Below are 22682 nucleotides of genomic sequence, written 5' to 3' on the forward strand. Positions count from 1 at the left end.
GAAATATAGACATCAAAAACTAAATGCTTCCACAGCCTACCAATTTGCCTCTGACCAGAAAGAAAAAATAAGATCATGCTCATTCAAAAAGCCAAAGGCTGGCACTTAGTCAAAGTGAGACAAATGGGAAAGGTTTTCCCCCAAGATCCTGTTTCAGACATCATTCTTACTAACCTGGGAGGGTACGTAGCTCCAAATGCTCTCTGTATCTGGCAAACACCTTCCTGAGAACTCTCATGTTTTTTGAGGCTGAAACCAGGCAAAATGGGTAATATAAAAAGCAAATATCAAGATCTAAAATGCAAACAAATATGAAGTCACAGGGCAAAACAAGACAAAGACTCACTCATTCATTAGTGAAACCTGTAGAACCAGAACTGGCCTCAGGAAAATTCTACCAGAATTTGGTAGGTACTGATAATTTGACAGTAAACTGTCCTCCATACTTTATCTCCTTTCTTGTTGACAAAGCAACATCATTATTATAATCCTGTTGTAAACCATATTGAATATGAGAGGAATATATTCACTAGGATTAGCAGCTGTTTCTCTCACAGTGTGAGGAAAGAAACAGCAGCTAGCAGTGTGGTTAACCATGAGAGGAGCAGAAGGGTTACTACTGGACTTCTTGCTTGGAAACAAGAGTGTATTAGTCAGAGTGGGCTAGCTCTGATGTAGTAACAAAAAGAAATCCCATAATCTCAATGACTTGACACAATGAAATTTTTTACTCATATATATAAAGTCTAATGCACGCATTCACGGTTAGGCAGCTTCCTTCTAAGTGGTAACTCAGATCTTGTAACCATATGCTTTCCAACTTCAAAGATGACTACAGGAAATAAAGAGGATTGTGAAATGGGAGGTTTATTGTGGGCCAGATTTAAAGGTGCCAAATAGGTGATACTCGCCTAAGTGGAAAAAGAGAGAAAACTGTAAATAAATCTCCCGTAAGATGGATTTCCCTTTAATGACTTAAAGAAATTATCTCCTAATGTCCCAAGTAATACATGGAAATGGTGTACATCACATCCACTCACATTCCAATGACCAAAACTGGACATAAGTTCTATCCATCTCATTGTCTCTGTCACCAGGGGTCAGCCAAACAACTCTGCTTCCTTCAGTTCTTGGCACATCTGGGTCAGAGGTCCACGTATTTGTGTTTGCACTGTATTTTCTCAATAAATCCTGGGGCCCCATGCAGCTCGGTTTTGACATTGTGTCACATTCAAATAAACACCGTGAGGCAACAAACACCCATTTTATTTTCCAATTCTTCCTCAACCTTTATAGACTGCCAAAGGGGAGGTATACTATTATTTTTCAAAATGTATCCTCAAAATGTTCTCTCATCACTGTTCCTCTGAATATCTTCCCCACAGAAAACATTCTCTGAAATTCTCCTAATCTGAAACCTCCCTGCCTCGAAAGTCCCCTGCCATACAGTGCATGGCCTCTCTCTATCGTCTTCCCCACTTCGGTTATGTTATCCATCAACCTGGCCTGCCTCACTTCCTTAGCATTCTCTCGGCATGCCAGGGAAAGCTACTGGCTGACCTAGTAAAAAAGAGTCTTGTCCTCAAAGAAAGAGCTGGCGGTGGTAGACTGCAAATATTCCCATAATTATAATTTACTGTAAATCCCAAAAGCATTTAAAGCAGTGGAAGCCAGCTTGCCTCCTAAATGGTTATATACTTGGGAAGACCAGGGGGGTTAAAAGTCTAATTTAACTGAAAATCCACTTATATTTGTCAATCTTACTCTTCTCTGTACCCACAGCTTTTAGCACAGAGAAAATTCCCTAATGCCTGTAGAATAAAGGCAAATGGATCTGTGGCTGAAACAAATGTGACAGAAGCACCATCATCAAACCTTGACCCAGTAAGCAACATGACAACCACTTGAGTCCATGAGGCTCCAAACTAGCCGTCAAATTTAGAGAATAAATTCTCCCAGCGCTACTCAGAAATTATCCCAAGTTAATTGGTATGTCTGGAGAGAATGGTTTTTAAGCCATTAAAGGGAAATCAATCTTAAGGACTATTTATGGTCTAGAATATGGTAATTGCCTTCTCTCTTTGTCTCCTTAGTTAAGGACCACCAGCATGGCAAGGTCCTGATCAGTTATCCTACCTCCAGGCAAACTTTCCCAAGCGCAGGCCTCAGCAAACAGCACTTTCAGCTCTTTCATCACCAAGCCCTCAGGATGTGCTTCATCCAGCTCTATCACTCCATATCTGTGTCCCCTCTCTAAGGAGACGAGATCCTCCAGTCGAGCAGGATGATCAAGGAGGAGCTGTGTCCACACTCTCCCGGTACCCAACTCCCTTCACCAGCCAGTTTATCATCATACACAGTCTGTCCTCAAAACATCCCCAAACTCAATAATGGTGGTTAGAAATGATGTAAAATTATATTACTGCATATTATATATACACATACACCCTTATATCTGTGTACATATATTTAAATTACGAGTAAAGAATTTTATCAAGTCTAAGGCTTTATTTTGCATGCAAGCCCTCAAAATACAACTGAATCACTAGCTCTTTTGCTCTTGTTTTCATTTTTAACAGAGAGAACTCAAAGTATAAAAGATAAGGTGGAGTCAAAAGGAGATAGCATGATCTTTTCTTTTTTCATTGTATTTTTTGTTGTTGTTCAGTTGTGTCCGACTCTTTGGGACCCCACGGACTGCATCACACCAGGCTTCCCTATCCTTCACCGTCTCCTGGAGTTTGCTCAAACTCATGTCCATTGTGTCGATGATTCCATCCAACTATCTCATCCTCTGTCACCGCTTTCTCCTCCTGCCCTCAATCTTTCCCAGCATCAGGGTCTTTTCCAATGAATTGGCTCTTTGTATCAGGTGGCCAAAGTATTGGAGTTTCAGCTTTAGCATCAGTCCTTCCAATGAATATTCAGGGTTGATTTCCTTTAGGATTGACTGGTTTGATCTCCTAATTGTCCAAGGGACTCTCAAGAGTCTTCTCAGCACCACAGTTTGAAAGCATTAATTCTTAGGCATTCAATCTTCTTTATGATCCAACTCTCACATCCAAACATGACTACTGGGAAAACCATAGCTTTGACTAAATGGACCTTTGTCAGCAAAGTGACTGCCTTTTAATACGCTGTCTAGGTTTGTCATAGCTTTCCTTCCAAGGAGCAAGCGTCTTTTAATTTCATGGCTGCAGTCACCGTCTGCAGTGATTTTGGAACCCAAGAAAACAAAATCTGTCACTGTTTCCACCTTTCCCCAACTATTAGCCATGGACTGATGGGACTGGATTCATTGTAGTAACTCAGATATTTCTTGTATTAGTCTTGGAGCCAAGATTAAGTTTGATTTATGGTATAAATATGGCACCCCACTCCAGTACTTTTGCCTGGAAAATCCCATGGACGGAGGAGCCTGGTAGGCTGTAGTCCATGGGGTTACTAGAGTAGGACACGACTGAGCAACTTCACTTTCACTTTTCACTTTCATGCATTGGAGAAGGAAATGGCAACCCACTCCAGTGTTCTTGCCTGGAGAATCCCAGGGACGGGGAAGCCTGGTGGGCTGCTGTCTATGGGGTCGCACAGAGTCGGACACGACTGAAGCAACTTAGCAGCAGCAGCAGCATGGTATAAATGTGAAGTAAAGGAATAAAGGGTCTGTCTGGAATCTCATAGTGCTTGCTCACACTGTAAGACAGGGAGTGCCATCTGTAGTATTTGTGGTAGTATGTGTGTCAAGTCCTTGCCAACCCAGACACAGGCTACCATAAAACATGTTGCGCCATATTCACAGGATGCTAATGTAGAATGGAAACATAATTCATGCACGAGAACAAGGACATCACCATTCTGGATTATTTGCAAGTGATTGATCCATGAAGGTGACTCTTCTTAACTTCACATGACTTGGTCATGGCCTACCCAGGGGTAGAACCAGTTACACTCAAAATATTTAACAGTGCTAATGGTGTGGCATGAGTGCTGATGAATCAGAACAGATGCTGGTTCATTCTAGTGGCTGGAATGGGGCCAAGGAAGCTAATCACTGTGTGAGGCATTACTTACTAGTTGCCAAGTAGAGGGAGATGTGGAATATTCCAGAGGTGAGGCCCTGATGGCTAGGTTGACAACATCAAGAGGGGGGGGGCACTCAGGCTAATGGTTATTTACCAGTTGGTATAGGAATATTCAATATCAAACACCTTGTACCAGTGTGCCTGCTTACCATCTGATTACTAGTGCTGGTTACAGCTCTTTCCCAAGCACAGAACCAAAACCCTGTACCAATAAAGGGAAATACTCCTCCAGCTAAGTCATGATCCTCGGCTTTGTCACGTGTATCATTATCTAGAGCTATGCATCGTAAAGGCTTCATCCAAATCCCAGGGGAAAAAAATCACCCAGTTCCCAGATGAAACAATGTACTGCCAGCTCTCTGTGTCATAGAAAAGTGCTCTCTGCAAACATCTAAGGTGAACCGGATAAACCTCTCTAGCTTCAATTTTAACCTTAACTCCTACATTCATTTAGACACCAATCTGAAAATGTCTAAAACCAAAACTATTGATTCCACGCCCCCTTCTCCCTGCTGCCCAATCTGTCTTCATCTTACCCTCAGTCATCTCAGTAAATGGCATTGCCATTGGCATGGTGGCTCAAGCCAAAAGACCCAGGAACCTCCATCACTCCAATGTCAATCAAGTCACCATGACAGATCACCTCAACAATTCCATACCACACTGACTGGTCCTCCTGCTTACACTCTTACCAAATACGGTCTATTATCAGTCCTATTACCTGAGTTTTCTTTTATAAAAAACAATCAAATCTCCTCTCTCTGCTAATCACTGCTCTCCCTTGGCCTCCCAGAGCATTTAAAAACTCTTCCTTCCCAATCATAGTTCCTGTCATCTTCTCTGTTGCTCAGTTCAACACCTTCAGCTCTTCCTCAAACTAACTGAGCCCATTTCCTCCTTAGGTTCTCCCCAGCCTAGAATACTGTGTCACTCCCTGGTCTCTGTTCTCTAGGTCTTCATGTAGATTGTCCCATCTCTCAACGCCATCTCCCCTCAAAAGTCATCTCCTCACAGAAGTCTTCTTATCAACACTAGACTCACTGATCCCCCAGGACTCCATTCTCTAACCCCCTAGTCTGCTTCTTCATGGTTCTTGCTTTATCTCAAATCATCGTACACATCTATTTATTGTCACACTAAAGTGTAAGCACCAAGAGGGCAGGGGCTTTGAATCAGGTTCTCTTCTCAGTCCCAGAGACCTGGAACAAGAGATGATCAACAGCAAACTTCCAAAATTTTGTGGGGAAACAATTGAGTTTTATTATTATTATTTTACCTACTAAAGCACAATTACTTTCTGAAAATCCTTCTTTGGTATGTACATGTTATCTTGACATTACATTGCCTTTGTGAATCTTCAGAATTCAACAGTGAAAAAAATTCCCTATCTTAGAAGGTATTCTCCATGCTACTTAAGCAGGGAAGAAATAAGTCACCTCACAGTAAGTCGCTTAAGCAGTACAGGTGTTTCTCATCATAGATTCCTACAATTTCAGAGCAGTGCTTTTAGTGAGTATCCATCACCATGGTCTCACTTTACAGGAGCTTCCAAGGGTTCAGAACTATGCTGTCCAGCATGGCAGTCACCAGCCACACAGGGGTACTGAACACTTAAAATATGGATACTCTGAATTGAGATGTGCTACAAGTGTAAAATATACACCAGGTTTCAAAGATTTAATATGAAGAAAAGAATATATCTTATTGATGCATTTTACTGATTACATGTTAAATGATTATATTTTGGCATATTGGATTTAACAAAATATATTATTAAAATTAATTTCACCTGTTTCTTTTTTAAATGTGACTACTTGAAAACTGTAAATTAGGTGTGTGGCTCACATACGCAATTCACATTCTATTCCATTAGAGACCACTGATGAGATTAGATGACCTGCCCAACGTTGCCACTGCTCTGTAATGGAAGACACAGAAGCAGGTGCCAGACCTCTGCCTGCACTCCACCTACCTTCCACTGCCTAGTCACGATGCCCTACAGTGATTCGTTACCAGGGGCAGGAGAGAAGAGCCCGTAAGAAAAGTAAGGAATCCCTGAGTCGAACTACCTGCTCAATCAAATCCCAGTTTCACATCTAGTAATAAGTGACTTTGGGAAATTCATTTAATCATTTATTTACCCTCAGTTTCCTCATCAGTAAAATGGAAAAAAAGTATATTGCTTACTTCAATAACTTGTAAGGATCAAACGAACTCATAAAACCCTTAGAATCATTCTGACATATAAGCAGTGTTATATGAGTTTACTCCCATTATTATTATTAAATGTTCATATGCGTGCATGCTAAGTCACTTCTGTCATGTCTGACTCTTTTCATGGCCTCCCTGTCTATGGACTGTCACCCACCAGACTCCTCTACGCATGGGATTCTCCAGGCAAGAAGACTGGAGTGGGTTGTCATTTCCTCCTTCAGGGGAATCTTCCCAACCCAGGGATCAAACCCACATCTCTTAGGTCTCCTGTATTAGCAGGTGGGTTCTTTACCACTAGTGCCACCTGGGAAGCCCTAAATGTTCTTATCCGTCAGTTCAGTTCAGTTGCTCAGTCGTGTCCAACTCTTTGTGACCCCATGGACTGCAGCATGACAGACCTCCCTGTCCATCACCAACTCCCGGAGTTTACTCAAACCCATGTCCATTGAGTCAGTGATGCCATCCAACCATCTCATCTTCTGTCATCCCCTTCTCCTCCTGCCCTCAATCTTTCCCAGCATCAGGGTCTTTTCAAATGAGTCAGTTTTTCACATCAGGTGGCCAAAGTATTGGAGTTTCAGCTTCAACATCAGTCCTTCCAGTGAATATTTAGGACTGATTTCCTTTAGGATGAATTGGTTGGATCTCCCTGCAGTCCAAGGGACTCTCAAGAGTCTTCTCCAACACCACAGTTCAAAAGCATCCATTCTTTGGTGCTCAGCTTTCTTTACAGTCCAACTCTCACATCCATAGATGACTACTGGAAAAACCACAGCTTTGACTAGACGGACCTTTGTTGATAAAGTAATGTCTCTGCTTTTTATGTTCACATACTTGACAGTAAATTAAAGGCTAGAAAGTTTTTGACTAGTGACAAATCGTGAAAGTTCAGAGTCATTTCATTTTTTTTTTTAAATTTTGGCTATGCTGGGTCCTCGTTGAAGCTCAGGAGTTGCAGCATGGGCTGTCCAGTTTCAACATGAGCTTAGCTGCCACAAGGCATGTGGGATCTTGGTTCCCCAACCAGGGATTCAACCTGCATCCCCTGCGTTGGAAGGTAGATTCTTAACCTATGGACCACCAGGGAAGTCCCAGAGTCATTTTATTTACTTACCATGTATTTATTTTTGTACCCTACACACCCATGACTTATTTATGTCTAGAAGTTTATACCTTTGGACTCCTTTCACCCATTGTACCTACCCTGCCCCCAGGAATCATTTTTATGTCAATAGCTATTTCTACAAACAGAAGTTCCACTTAGATTACCAATTCGAAACATTTCTGTCCCTGAAAAACCTGTTCTGATATCCTGAGATTATCGCACATGTAAAGTCTCATGTTACTGGAAAATTCAAACACAGAGAACAAAGGAATATGAAGAATTCTTTTTCTGCCACTTTACCCAGAAAAACAGCAACCAGGTACTATTTCCTCAGTTATGCTGGGGCAGGCACTAAACACACACACACACACACACACACACACACTCAGGGTTAGTTTCTGCCCCGAGTGATCAAGGTAACACTTTCACTGCGGCTGAAGAGTTACCACGGAAACTCAGAGCTGGAAGAATTTTTAGAGACTGATGAATCCAGCCTCTTCCTTTTACCACCAAGGAGCTTCTATGCCTTTCTGACTTGCCCAAGGTCACACTCCAAAACAGAAACCATTCTTGAACCTACATCAAAGATTTCTGGCAATTCATCACAAGCATATAGACAACATCCAGCTTTTTCAAGTAGTTGAAAGTTTAAAAGTATTAAAGGGAAAAGTAATTCATTAAATAGGCAATGTATCAAATGAAGTGGAGAATGTTTAGAATTCTGGAAAACATACAAATCAGAAATAATATTACTGATTACTGCTTTATCGGATAGCATAATATAAAGTATTCTTTGAGTTTTTTGAATCATAAAAACTAAAAAAAAAACAAACACAAAACTTTCTCTTTTGGTCAACATGATTCTCCTTAAAGAGAAGATGACTTTAAACAGAAATTTTAGATGCTCAAAATAAACACTTTGAACATGTAAACATACTTTTGTTGGATAATAAGTTTTCTGGCCATTTCCTGGTTTGTATCAAGATGCAGCTTGATACATACTGCAATGTATGCAGACAGAATTGATTTAATTCTTCTAAGGGCAAATTCAAAATGCCTTATAACTGCAAATTATCTGGTGGTAGTTGTGGTAGTTTGTGTAGTTGTGGTAGTTTGTGTATATGTGTACAAATAAATTGGCTTTATCAAGGCCATGCCTAATTGATAGACACTTCCTTTAGTGTCCAGTATTATCCTGATGAATTTATGTCAAATAAACCAAAGCTGCCTCCTCTTTTCTTCCACCTGTCTATCCTTGAATAGAGACACAAATTAACTTATTAGGCAAGGCAGAAAGACTTCCTCATTACCCTAAATGAAGAGTAATTTGAAAACAGTCAGGGAAAGTTCCAGCAGTTTCCTCATGCATAAGCTACCTGTAGACAGTCTGCAGTTCCACAGTAACAAATCCAAAGGCAGAGAGAAGACATGAAAGGGGTGATTAGGTCAATTTCTAGACATCTTAGAATGCAGAAGCAGCATTTAAACTCAAACACTTGCTTTAAAGGCTTAACAGCTGGTGGACCTTGGATAGGCTTATGGTTTGTGACAAGGGCTTTATATTTAATTCACTCCATTCATCTTGTTCTTTCATTCTTAAATAACAATGTTTCTATTGAAAGAGAAGAAACATATAAATATTAGACTGATATGTTCAAACATAGAATAACAAAAGCAGAATGTAGACAAGCTTTTTGGAAAAATGTATTTATTTTTAATTGGAGGATAACTGCTTTACAATATTGTACTGGTTTCTACCATACCAGACAAGCTTTAAGAAACAACCTCATATGAACGAACCTAGAGCCTGTTAAAAAGTGAAGTCAGAGAGAGAAAAATAATACTGTGTACGAACACATACATATGGAATCTAGATAGATGGTACTGATGAACCCATTTGCAGGGCAGCGATGGAGACACAGACATAAAGAACAGACTTACAGACATGGGGGTTGGGTAGGAAGGAGAGACTGGGGCAAATGGAGAAAGTAACATGGAAGCATACACACTACCGAATGTTAAATAGACACCCAAAGGGGATTTGCGGTATGACTCAAGGAACTCAAAGCACAGCTCTGTAAAAGCCGAAAGGGGTGGGATGTGGTGGGAGGTGGAAGGCAGGTTTAAGAGGGAGGAGACATATATATTAGATCAGATCAGTCGCTCAGTCGTGTCCGACTCTTTACGACCCCATGAATCGCAGCACACCAGGCCTCCCTGTCTATCACCAACTCCCGGAGCCCACCCAAACCCATGTCCATTGAGTCATTGATGCCATCCAACTATCACATCCTCTGTCATCCCCTTCTCCTCCTGCCCTCAATCTTTTCCAGCATCAGGGTCTTTTCAGATGAGTCAGCTCTTCACATCAGGTGGCCTCCCTGTCCATCCGGAGTTCACTCAGACTCACGTCCATCGAGTCAGTGATGCCATCCAGCCATCTCATCCTCTGTCGTCCCCTTCTCCTCTTGCCCCCAATCCCTCCTATGGTTTTTCCTGTGGTCATGTATGGATGTGAGAGTTGGACTGTGAAGAAGGCTGAGCGCCGAAGAATTGATGCTTTTGAACTGTGGTGTTGGAGAAGACTCTTCAGAGTCCCTTGGACTGCAAGGAGATCCAACCAGTCCATTCTGAAGGAGATCAGCCCTGGGATTTCTTTGGAAGGAATGATGCTAAAGCTGAAACCCCAGTACTTTGGCCACCTCATGTGAAGAGTTGACATATATATACCTATGGCTAATTCATGTTGATATATGGCAGAAAACAACACAATATTGTAAAGCAATTACTCTTCAATTAAAAATAAATTTAAAAAGGAACAATCTCATAGCTCATTCTTGAATCTGAGACCAAGGTTCAGTGAGAGTAAAAGAATCAGAAATGATGATGTCACAAGACAGCTAGAAGAGTTTATAAATTGTACAATCTCTTCAACACAAATTAGGTAGTGAAGAAACTAGTTGTCCTGCAGGTGGGAATGGATACAAAATGCAGTTAAAATGAACTGGTTAAATGGAGGTTTTTTTTTTTAATGATAAAAATTGGAAGAAATAAGTGAGGCTTTCAACAAAATTTATGGGCTTGAAAAATTATCCTAACATTCATACTGAGATTGTAAATCTTCTCCTCTTGATTGCATCGAACTTGGAACCCACAAAAGGTGAAGGAATAAGAAATGAATCAAATATATAGTAATAATACTCAAGTTAAATTTAAGAATAGGTATAGTAATCATGAGCAGCACTGAGGTTTTTTTGATGCTGTTATTGTTTATTTAATCTGATGTAAAGTAATCTGAGTATTAGAACTGTGATTAATTTATAGGAGTTAATAGTATAAATGATTTGATCTGATTACACTTAGGAACAGGATTTTTTTTATTACCTTTAGAGACAGTTTTAACTGTTTAAAAGAACAAGATTAATGTAATATATAGCTTTATTTTTATGAGATCACTGGAGACACTTAAATGCTTAGCTTTTTCTTGCCAGCTTTGTCAGGGGGTTGATATATTTGAGGCTATTCAGGCTTCTTAAATGTGTAAATAGGTTTTTAACTGTCTAAGGGAAATTTCACTGAATTAATAAGTAGAGTTAACTTAGTAGTAAATTAAAAGCTAATCAAAGAACTAAGTCAAAGTCATGGCATACATATTTAAAAAGTGAAATGAATGTTAAAGGTTTAGGACAACTAGGGTTTTACATTTCTCAACTTCAACAAATTCAATATCAAGTAAAACAAGTAGCTTCAAATGTTTATTTGCTTGCAAAAAAGACCCTTTCAAATACCTGAAAAGTCAACTGCAGGATAAAAGAATGTCATATCATCACCAGAATGTTGGGAGAATGAGAGACCCAGATACGGTATTGACCTCCAGCCAGCCAAGACCCCATCATACTGGATATTGGACCCCTCCTCCACAAACAGGTGTTCCCAGGTAGTGCGGTGGGAAAGAACCTTCCTGCAACGCAGGAGACACCAGAAACTCAGGTTTGATCCCCGGGTTGGGAAGATCCCTGGGGAAGAAATGGTAACCCGCTCCAGTACTCTTGCCAGAAAAATCCCATGGACAGAAGAGCCTGTCAGGCTATAGTCCATGCGGTCTCAAAGAGTCAGACACAACAGCACACACACAGGAGTACGGTTGCCCCAAACATATTACATTCTGGTTTTTTTACCTTAGAATTGCATGTGATTGAGAAAGAACTCCCAGATATTAGGAATTTAAAAGCTGAGTGCAAAACAGATTGCATAATATTTTATTAGCTAGGATACCAGTTTAGCTGAAAAAGGGTGCCATCATTCCTAGCTCAGAGCTAGTATGGCACCTTCACAGTATCAGGAATACAGGCCTCTTCTACCTTGTTGCTTTTTCATCCTCAACGTCCAACTTCCATTTCATGGGAAAAGATGGTTGCTCTAACTGCTACCACCAAATCAACATCCTTCTCTGGAATGGAAAAAAAGCCTCCTTTCTTTTTAAGGTAACAACTCAGAAATCTTACCTATATGACTACAGTTTCCATCCCATGGGCTGTAAACTTAGTCAAATGACCACACCTAGCAGCAGGTAAACTGAGAAATATAGTCTTTACCTCCATGTCATGTGTCAAGAGATTACCTTATTACAGAAGGAGGAAAGATATTTAAGAGACTGATAGCAGTCTTTGCTATAAATATGCCACTTTCTAAGCTAAAAAAAAATTTTTTAAACACTCAAATATTCACTTTTGTGCATAAGAAAATGTGAAAATTTAGAAAACAAATAAGACACATGCAATACATCACTGATTCCAGAACATCAGCCCACATTCCAATGTCAGTATGTAATAAAATTTTCATTAGTCCAAAAGGGAAAGTTTAATATGAACAAATATGAATTTGTTATAATGTATATTTATCCAATTAAAAGTATCGTCTATTAAGAATAAGCGCTTCCCACTATTTGAAGGTAAAATAGTCTTTCTTTTAAGCAATAATATTGATGCTAAATGGCAGTACATTTGTTAATTCAGCAAATGTTTCTGGAACATCCAAGCACTATACAAGATCTTCAGGATTCACTGGTTCTAACAGTACCTATGCTCAACAAATATAGAGTCTAGAGGGGGAGACGGAGAGTAAATAAAATATCAGAAATAGAGTTTTAAGCCACAATGACAACTATTTTTAAAATGAAATGTAGACTATACCTATGGCTGATTCCTGTTGACGTATGGCAGAGACCAACACTATTGTGGAGCAGTTACCTTCAATTAAAAAAATAAATTCAGAAAAAAATGTAGAATGGGCTATGGGAGAATATTCTGGGGGGACTTATTTTGGATCAGGGAGTCAGTGAAGGCTTCCAGGAGGAAGGGATGTTTAAGATGCATTCTGAAATGAGTAGCTAGAAGACTAGGAAGGACACATGTTGGAAGCAGACAATTGCTGTGTGCAGACATATAAAAAGGAAGCATGTGGCCCATGAAAGGTCCTAAAAGGAGGCTCTATGGACAGAAGCTAGTGATCGAAGGGAATAACGGCAGAGAGGTGGCAGGGGCTGGATAGAGGGTCTCACGGTCCATGCACAGGTTTTATATTTGCATCCGAAGGCAAAGAGAAGACACAGAAAGGTTGTGAGCAGGAAAGTTCAGTTCAGTCACTTAGTCATGTCCGACTCTTTGCGACCCCATGGACTGCAGCATGCCAGGCCTCCCTGTCCATCACCAACTCCCGGAGTCTACCCAAACTCATGTCCATCTAGTCGGTGATGCCATCCAACCATCTCATACTCTGTCGCCCCCTTCTCCTGCCCTCAATCTTTCCTAGCATCAGGGTCTTTTCAGATGAGTCAGCTCTTCACATCAGGTGGCCAAAGTATTGAGAGTTTGAGCTTCAACATCAGTCCTTCCAATGAACACCCAGGACTGATCTCCTTTAGGATGGACTGGTTGGATCTCCTTGCAGTCCAAGGGACTCTCAAGAGTGCTCTCCAACACCACAGTTCAAAAGCATCAATTCTTCCAATTCACGTTTAAAAAGTCACTCTGGTTGCAATGTGGAGAGTGAACTCAGGGCCAAAGAGCAGTAGAGGATGAAGTAATCCAGACAAGAGTTGGGGCAAATAGGATGGTAAAAAGTGCACACAGAGAGATTTGGCCTCTTGAAGTAGATTTTGGTGACATGTTGGCTCTAGGAAACAGAAACAGGACTGTGACTAAGAACCAGAACTCTGGAGTCAGACTGTCTGGCTTCAAACCCTGGCTCTAAGCTAGCTGGTGAACCTGGTTTTGGAGCCTCAGTTTCCTCATCTGTATAATGGGGTGGACAATAGTTAACTGTACCTACAAGCACAGCAAGAAATAAATGAGACTGTTCAAGTGCCTAGAATGGTGACTGGATGTATAAATGTTTTATTATCATTATTTTATTTCTGGTGTTACGTGTAGTAGAAGATCAGGAGACACAGAACTGCAGTATAGACATGGTTAGGAGGGACAAATTGTGAGAGTAGAATTGACATATATACACTACCATGTATAAAACAGACAGTTACTGAGAACCTGCTGTACAGCACAGAAAGCTCAGCTTGGTGCTCTGTGACGACTTAGATGGGTAGGGTGGGGTTGGAAGGGAGGTTCAAGAGGGAGGGGATATATGTATACATATAGGTAATTCACTCCATTGTACAGCAGAAACCAACAACACTGTAAAGCAATTATACTCCAATAACACAAGGGAAAAAAAGGAAAGACCAACAAAGACTCCCTGGACTCTGGTTTGAGCTCTGGGTGATCAGGGGTACCATCTGTTAGTAGAAATGCCATCAATCAGGGAGAGGAAAAGAGAAGACCCTTCAATCTGGTTCAGTGTGTTCTATTTTGGATATGTTAAGAAAGGAGTTGGGAAATATGTCTAATATCACCTTTTAAGTTGCTTTTTAGATGAATACACTAGAATATTTTTAACATTCTCACTGGTAAATTGTTGAAATGTTTAAATAACATTTTCACTTGATAAATTCTTTAAATACTCCAGTTCGATTCCTGGGTTGGGTAGAACTCCTGGAGAAGGGAATGGCTACCCACTCCAGTATTCTGGCCTGAAGAATTCCAGGGACTGTATAGTCCAAGGAGTTGCAAAGAGTCAGACACAACTGAGTGACTTTCACCCTTCAAGCCAGTCTTCCTTCCATGAATGTTTCTGTGACACCCCAAACAACAGAGACCTCCAGCGCCTGTAAGGCATTCACACTACTCATCTGGTATTTCATGGAAGCCACTTCAGAGAGAGAGACATATATTTATTCAACCTCTGTTTTAGCTAGGCTCTGTGCTCAGCTTTGCGGGTTCAGTGGTGAACAAAGCCATCATGGATTTCAAGGTCTCATGTAAAGCTCTTCCTGGACTCCACCAACCACCTGGACGTGGCCCATCCACACTGGAGCAAACAGGAGCATACATTAGTGCTCCCACATGTGGTTGCTCTTATTTGTTTCTTGCTCTTTATATTCATAACAGTCCCACTAACCCAGGAAGCAACCCTTTTCAGAGTTTCACAGAATAAGATTACTTGAACTCAGTGGGCTGATGGAAATAAAACAGAGGCATATTTTCCAATCTAATTTCAGCACTTAAACTAGTTTTATGAAATTGAATTATTTGTCAATAATTGGAACAGTTTTGCGTTATTTTAAATTTGTACTATTAGAGGGAAAAAGAAATGAAACAGCCTTATATTTTTGATTCTGAGATTTACTGCCACACAAATTAACATTTTTAAGGTCAAGAGGCCTTTGCATTGATGTGTACAATACAGTAAATGAAAATCTGCTTTCAAATCAATGGCACATCTTAGAACAGATGTTTCCTTAGAAATGAAGTTCACAACATGAAGACTCAGGAGTGACTAGAACTGGCTGGCAACTAAGAAACTGGCCTCCTCACTGTGGCTCACTGTCAAATAGCTACTGATCACCAAACCCTATGAAATCTGCTGAGCCTAGTCACTCCTCTGGTCTTTTTCTATCCCATCCTTAAAAGTCTGCACTCTTGTTTCTCAAACTCTGTGGTAAGGGACCAGTTTTTAAATTTTTCCCATTCAGTTGCAGACTATTACATCAATGAAATACAATAAAAATACCCCCGATGCTACATCAATGTTAAATTGCTATAAAAGTTTCTAGATGCTTATTCTTGATTTCTGTATTTGTCTTACACGCATAGTGGCCCAGGACCCATGACTGCTTTTTGAGTGGCACTGACTTAGATAACCAGGATTTAGACTACAAGGAACATTAGATGATGATTCCATAAATGATTTATCATCTTCATTTGTCTGATTTTGTTTAGGAATACAATTAGCTTATATTTCCCAGTTACATAGTAGCTGAGCAACAGAAAAACATTCTGGAGATGAGTTACATAAAATGTCAAAATGAAGGTGTCATTCATGGCAGGGTCAAGAAAGCCGTGGCATAGTTCCTCTTTGGGTCTTGGACAACTAACTTACCATACAAAAGATACCTTTCAGACAAAACAATAGAAGATAAACATTCTCTTTTTCTCTCATTTACGACCAAATACAAAATACCAGAATGTATCAGTTACTTGGCGGGGGGGGACCCAAAAAACTTGACAACCAGGAATATACAGCTAATGTTCCATTTTCCTTTATCCATATCAGTCATGTCCTGCTCTTTGTGACACCGTGGACTGTAGCCTACCAGGCTCCTCTGTCCCTGGGATTTTCCAGGCAAAGGTACTGGAGTGGGTTGCCATTCCCTTCTCCGTGGTATCTTCCCAGCCAAGGGATTGAACCCAGGTCTCCCGCATTCCAGGCACTTTACCATCTGAACCACCAGGGAAGCCCCCAGTGTTCCAAAGAGGTTGAATTTTCAAAGAGCAGACTGATATTTGGTGGCTTGTACTAAAAGAGGCTTTCCCTGCACCACTTAGTCCATAATAGAAAGATAATTACTTAATGATAATAGGCCATAAAACCATTACAATGTATAGGAACACAACTTTAGGAGTTCTACATCAAAGTTCAAGGGCTCACGCAAATGCACACACTGTTGCTTTTGCAAGGACTCTTGCCAAGGTAAGATGTAGGTACATGCGTGCCTGCTTTCCTTTTTGCCCAGCAACCTGACACCTGGGGACAAAGCCTGAACAGTTCCTACAGATTACCCAGTTCACATTCTGAAGACCCTTCATCAAGTTGGTGAGAGAGACTACTTTAACATCAAAAAATAGAGCATCCCCTAGGCAGGTTGATCCCAGGGGCCTCCCAGATATCCACTGAAAGAGAAGGTACCTGCTTTAGAGCCCAGGGTGGCAATCAGAGGCTGGTCCATCCTGAGGTCCAGGCCAAGGTTATAAAACACGTTCTCCAACTTATGTGTATCAGGATCACCAGGAGATCCTATTAACATACAGCTTGCTGGCCCTACTCTAGAATTTGATTCAGAAGGCCAGCTGAGGACTGAGAGTTTACATTTCCAACAAGTTCCCAGAGGTGCTGATATTGCTGGTCCTGGGAGCACACTTTGAAAACCACTGGTATAAACCATCTGATGTCAGAATTGGAAAGACCTCAGAGTCCCTTGAACAGCAAGGAGATCAAACCAGGCAATTCTAAAGCAAATCTACCATGAATATTCATTGGTAGGACTGATGCTGAAGCTAAAGTACTTTGGAGACCTGATGCAAACAGTCGACTCATTAGAAATTTCTAATGAGCTGGGAAAGATTGAAGGCAGGAGGAGAAGAGATGACAGAGGATGAGACGGTTGGATGGCATCACTGACTCAATGGACACGAGTTTGAGCAAACTCCGAGAGATGGTGAAGGACAGGGAAGCCTGGTGTACTGCAGTCCACGGGGTCACAAAGAGTCGGACATGACTGAGCAACTGAACAACAATAATAGAGGTCACCTGATCCAAAACTTTCATTTTACAGGTGAGGATCCTGGGGTTCAAAAGGGAATGTCTTGCTCATGGTCATATGTTTACTACTCAGGGGCTACCTCCATCAAAACAACAACAAAACAACAACCCCTCAAGTTCCCAGAGCCTTAAGATGCTGCTCACTTCATGATGCTGCGTTATGACTACATGGCAGGTCCATGTTCTCTGAGAAGGGACATCAGTGGAGATTTCATGTCAGACTGTCCTATCTGCATGCCCTTCTGGAAAAAGCACTCTGCCTCTATCAGTGACCTTGTAACTGAGCCCAGTTACACAGTTGTAACTGAGCCCAGACAGAGGGTTGGCAGCACAATGGGGACTATTCATTGCCTAGATTTTATTGTTTCTTATTTTTATTATTTTGTACTTTTTTACTTCACTGCACAGCATGTGGAAGCTTCGTTCCCTGACAAAGGATTGAACCTGAAACCCCTGCATTAGAAGCATGGTCTTAACCACTAGACTACCTAGATTTTAAACTCACAAAGGCTGGCTCCAGAGAGCATGTTCTCACCACTACCCCATCCTACCTCTCCCCAAGCTCCCTGTGCATATGTGTGCATGCTAAGTCGCTTCTTCAGTCGTGTGTGACCCTGTGTAGCCCACCTGGCTCCTCTGTCCATGGGATTCTTCAGGAAAAAATACTGGAGATGGTTTCCATGCTCTTCTCCAGGAGATCTTCCCGACCCAGGGATCGAATCCGTGGGCAAAATCAGATGGCCTGAGGTTTTGCAAAGTGACAGAAAGCTGCAAGAGATGATCACAGATGATCTGCTGCACTCACGTGGAGGCAGGCATCCAGCGCAGCATCAGTGACTCTCAGCTCTCTGGGTGGCAAGTTTCCGGCTGTGCTCTTGCAGCCTGGTCTGATTCCAGTGTCAAGACTCCCTTGGATCCTGCCCTTTCACTTAGCCTGCTCTTCAATTCCCATCAATTTTACGAGCTTCCTGTTTCCCCTCCAATACATTATTCTTAAGTGAAATTATTCTTCTGCAACCAGGAACCCTGGCCAACATGATAAGTCATTAATTTACCCATTAGCAGAGAGCCAACTGTGGTAATGAACGTTGGGGTTCCACACAGAGTCCTTCAGAGCACTAGTCCTCCTCTAGCACCCTGGGATTTCCACTGGTGCGCTTCTAATTCCTTAAACTGTCTGCAGCGGCGGCGGCTGCTGGCCTTACAGGACACCCAGCTTCAGGCCATGTGCATTCAGATGAAGCTATGTCTGTGCTACGGATCTCCCAGACTAAACTGAATGATTCAGGTTCACACCCTCACTCACATGGGGCCGCAGGCTCAACGACAGGGACAAGAAAGGCCCAGAGGGTTCTAGAGCGTGGAAGGGAACCGAGCCAAGTCACGTTAGTGATTGTGCCCTGGGAATCTGCTGTCCTGGTTTTTACTATTTGATTCTTTTCATTTCATTAGACGCCCTGGTAAGAACCCTTCCAGTAAAGTCCTCTTTTTGTGTGAATTTCAATCTGTCTCTAGTAACACAACAGCTTTGCTACACTGACTTGCTGTACACTCCTGTCTTCTCAGTCCAGCCACCTCGTTCCCTGCCACCCCACACAAGGGAGTTCTTACAAGGAAACTTTTCTCTTGTGATTCAGGTATCATAGAAAAAGAGAAAACAAAAGGCGATACAGACTAGAAGCCATTAAAAATGAAAAAAATACCCTTTGAGGACGAAGACTTTTTTACATTGTTTTTCATCTAACTTTACGGTTAGATTTTTCCCTTTTATATCTACTCATAGCATTACAACCTTAAAACTTTCATCTTCTAACTCAGAGCTTTAAAAATGTGGTTTTTCAGATACTTACATACTGGCGACTAATTTGAATTAGGGGAGTTGATATCTTTGTTTCAAGTGTTTAATTATCTTCAGAAAAAAAAAAATGTACAGTTTTCCACTGAAAATGATCAAGGCCCAGCAGTGAAATGACTGATTTCCGGACTCAGAAGAGGGGTACAAGATGAACCTGGAGCATGTAGTTATGCCAGAAAGTAAGGAAATGCTCCAAAAGCTGATGGAGGTGTGATACGGGAACTAGTGTGCAAATTGGGTACAATTTGAGTACCAAAATGATTCAGTAATGAAATAAAAACCACCGGTAAAACTCTCACACACAAACACACACACACAATCCTAGCTATATGTAAGTTAACATGGATAATAAATAAACCAAAAAAGGGACAGAGGAAGGCTCTTACAGCAGAATGTCTGGTGCCAACTGGTCAGTGGAGAGAAGCTGGAGCTGGAAAATAATTTTCTAGCCATTAAGCCTAAATAGACTTGCAGCCCAGGAACATGACAAATAGTTCTGAAATGGAATTTTGTTATAACCAATGCAACAAAACTTTAGGGGACTCAGATTTTTCAACTCATTAGTGTAAGAAGAGTAAGAGATTTAAAAGTCAGCTTAAGGCTCAGAAAATAATAAGGGGAACTCCAAGCAAAACATTTTTGTTAAAGTACAACCAGGACAACTTATACAAACTGCTAGCAACCTACAACTGGTCAACTAAAATGGAAATAACACCTCACCGGTGGCTAAAAATGCTACAAAATGGGGTGATGCTAGTTGACACTTACTAGCTGACAGAGCCAAGTTAGCGTGCAGTTAAGAAAGGGTAGAACCAGAGTTTGAACTCAGGTAGTCAGACCTAAGAACCTACATTTTTAATCCCTATACCAGCATAATTTCCAATTCCTCAGTACACATTCCAGTTCCAACATGAGGTCTGCATCCAAAATCAAGACATCAGAGTTGCTAGAGACATTCAAACTGATTAACAAGCAGCACTTTCCAAGCCTCATTTGATACCAAAAATCAATAAAATTCACATTTCTCCCCATTTCATTGCTATTGTCCAGACACTTTCTTCCTATACTGAGTGATGTTCATCAAGGTTCTTATCAGAACTCTTTTGTCCCACGTTTATCTGAGGAACTGATGAGGAATTTCTTTCTACTAATTTTAGCCATCTCCTTTATTTCTCCCTTATCTCCTTCCACAAGAAAGTACCACGCTGACACCTTGCAAATAGCAGCCCCAAATGGACAGCAAGTTTTATCTTTCCCTGTGCACACCGACCCATGCTTTTATTAAGCACAAACAGGATATGGCCCCACTGAATGTACTTTGGAAATGTCCTTAAATCACTTTGTTGCAACAGCATGCTTCCTTGTCAAGAGCTGGTGGCCTTTTGGCTCATTCCACCCTCCACACGGGATCCTCAACTTCTATTTGCAAAACAGTTTTCACCTGAGATACTCAGGCAGTGGCTCATCTAATGCACCCATTATAGCAGTTCAGATGATTTTTATTTTCACTCAAACTGCATGACTTTAGACAAAAAAGGATTCTCTGATTTCTGTGTTTTTGGCATCATGGCCTCCTCCTCTTCTGTCTTAAGAAATGCAAGTATCCCTTGCTCCCTTACAGAGCAAACTAAACAAGAGGTTTCAAAGTCCATTCTTAGGGTTTTGGATAGTTTAATGTGGTATAGCAACTTTCTAACAAGTTCTGGGTGATTAGCACTGAGATGGCCTGCTAGTCACAGCTGAGGATGATTAAAAAGGGGTTCCTGGGAGGTCAGGCAGTGCTGAAAGGGGCAATAAGAGGGCTGGGGCAATAAGAGGGTTAGGGCAAAGGCCTGGCAGGTACAAAAACAGATTCTAGTCACCTGGATTAAGTATGACTTCCAGGGAAAACATCCCTACAAACATCCCTACCCTAGTTTGATTGTAAGTAAATGCAAGCATTTTAGCCCTAAACAGTCTTATCATCAATACATGTAATATGGTCAGCTTCCTGCTTAATTTTCATTTGTCAAGCTCCTGGTATATTCAGGCACTGAATTTTACACACTGACACAGATCATAAAGTATTTCACAAGGAAAGAGGAGTCAGTCTGTCCTTAAAAAGAAAAAGTATGCAGTTAAAGGGCTTCCCAGGTGGCTCAGTGATAAAGAATCTGCCTGCAATGCAGGAGACACAAGTTCAATCCCTTGGTTGGAAAGATACCCTGGAGAAGGAAATGGCAACCCATTCCAGTATTCTTACCTGGGAAATTCCATGGACAGAGGAGTCTGGTGGGCTACAGTCCAAGGGGTGGGAAAGACTGGGGCTAAACAATAACAACAATGCAGCTAAAGCCAGGCCTGCCCCTAATCTTCCTGGAGCCTCAGACAGGAGGACACTAGGGGCCCACATAATTACTTTGTGGGCTATCCACCAACAGACGGTCACAAAATCCTCCTTATTTGGCAAATGTAGCTTTATAACAACCTGGAAGGCCAAGTACGATTAGAATTCTCAGACCCCTCAGAGTTCTGGGTCAGGCAGGAAAGGGCAGCCCAGGCCAGTGAACAGAATCCTTTCCCTTCCCCACCTAGGCTCCATCTCCTCCCAGAGTGGCCTCAGGCCCACCTGCAGACCTGAGCCCACACTTCCAGCACAGCTGCCTGGTTAGGCACTCTTCAGGGGTGGGGCCTGCCCCACCCCAACGTGCACAGAGCAGGCTTGGGCCTTTGGGTCCAGTGAGGGTCTGGGGTGTGGTGGGCAATGTGGACTCTGGGTGGGCAGCACCATCCACCTGCAGACAGACTCCTCCAGTGGGGAGGGGCACAGCCTGAGGAAGACCAGACACCCCGCCCCCACCCCTGAAACCCAAAGAATAATTACACAGGGGTTCCCTTGTCCAGGTCTGAAGGCAATACTGAAGAAAAACTTTCTCTATTTTTTTCTAACTAGATGCACTTTTCTTTCCTTGAAAAGATTAAAGATTCTGATATAAGCAAGGGTTCCTGTCCAGAACAGTTGAAAGAAAAAAGTTGAAATATTTGCAGCTATCTAGAAAGATCTGACAGCTACTACTCTGATATGAAAGAAGGAAAAGGTAAATATTCCTTAACAACAAACAGGGTTCTAGAAAGTCACAAGAGAAGGGATCCTGCCCTAAGGGGTACCCTGGGCAAACTTTTAACATTCTCTTTCTGTTTTTGAAAGTGAGCGTCCCACCTAGACCTGTGCGGACGCCCAAAGAGCCCGATGAAGAACTAGCCAGAGCGGCTGGGGAACCGGAGTCCCAACCCTAGGAACGAACACAAGGTGAGCTGAGCTGAGCAAGGGAGGTTTGGGCCTTTACGCAAACAGGCCTCCCCAAATGGAGCTCGGGGAGGCAGGCGGAGGCCGTCACAGCGGGGAGAGAGGTTAAGGCTTGGGCTGCACCCCCACGACAGACCCGGTATCTGCTTTGCCTTTTCTCAGTCTGGGCAAGTTCGCCAATTTCGCGTCCTGTTTTTAATTCTCTAA

The 22682-nt window shown here is 41.8% G+C and overlaps 1 protein-coding gene across 1 annotated transcript in view; it reads right to left on the bottom strand.

Annotated features, from left to right (window-relative positions):
• Window positions 1-22682, bottom strand: part of GNA14 (G protein subunit alpha 14) — a 201465-nt gene that overhangs the window by 177096 nt on the left and 1687 nt on the right. The gene's annotated exons all lie outside the window — the stretch shown is intronic.

This window comes from Bos indicus, chromosome 8 (genome assembly GCF_029378745.1).
Source record: "Bos indicus isolate NIAB-ARS_2022 breed Sahiwal x Tharparkar chromosome 8, NIAB-ARS_B.indTharparkar_mat_pri_1.0, whole genome shotgun sequence".
Taxonomy (NCBI): Eukaryota; Metazoa; Chordata; class Mammalia; order Artiodactyla; family Bovidae; genus Bos; species Bos indicus.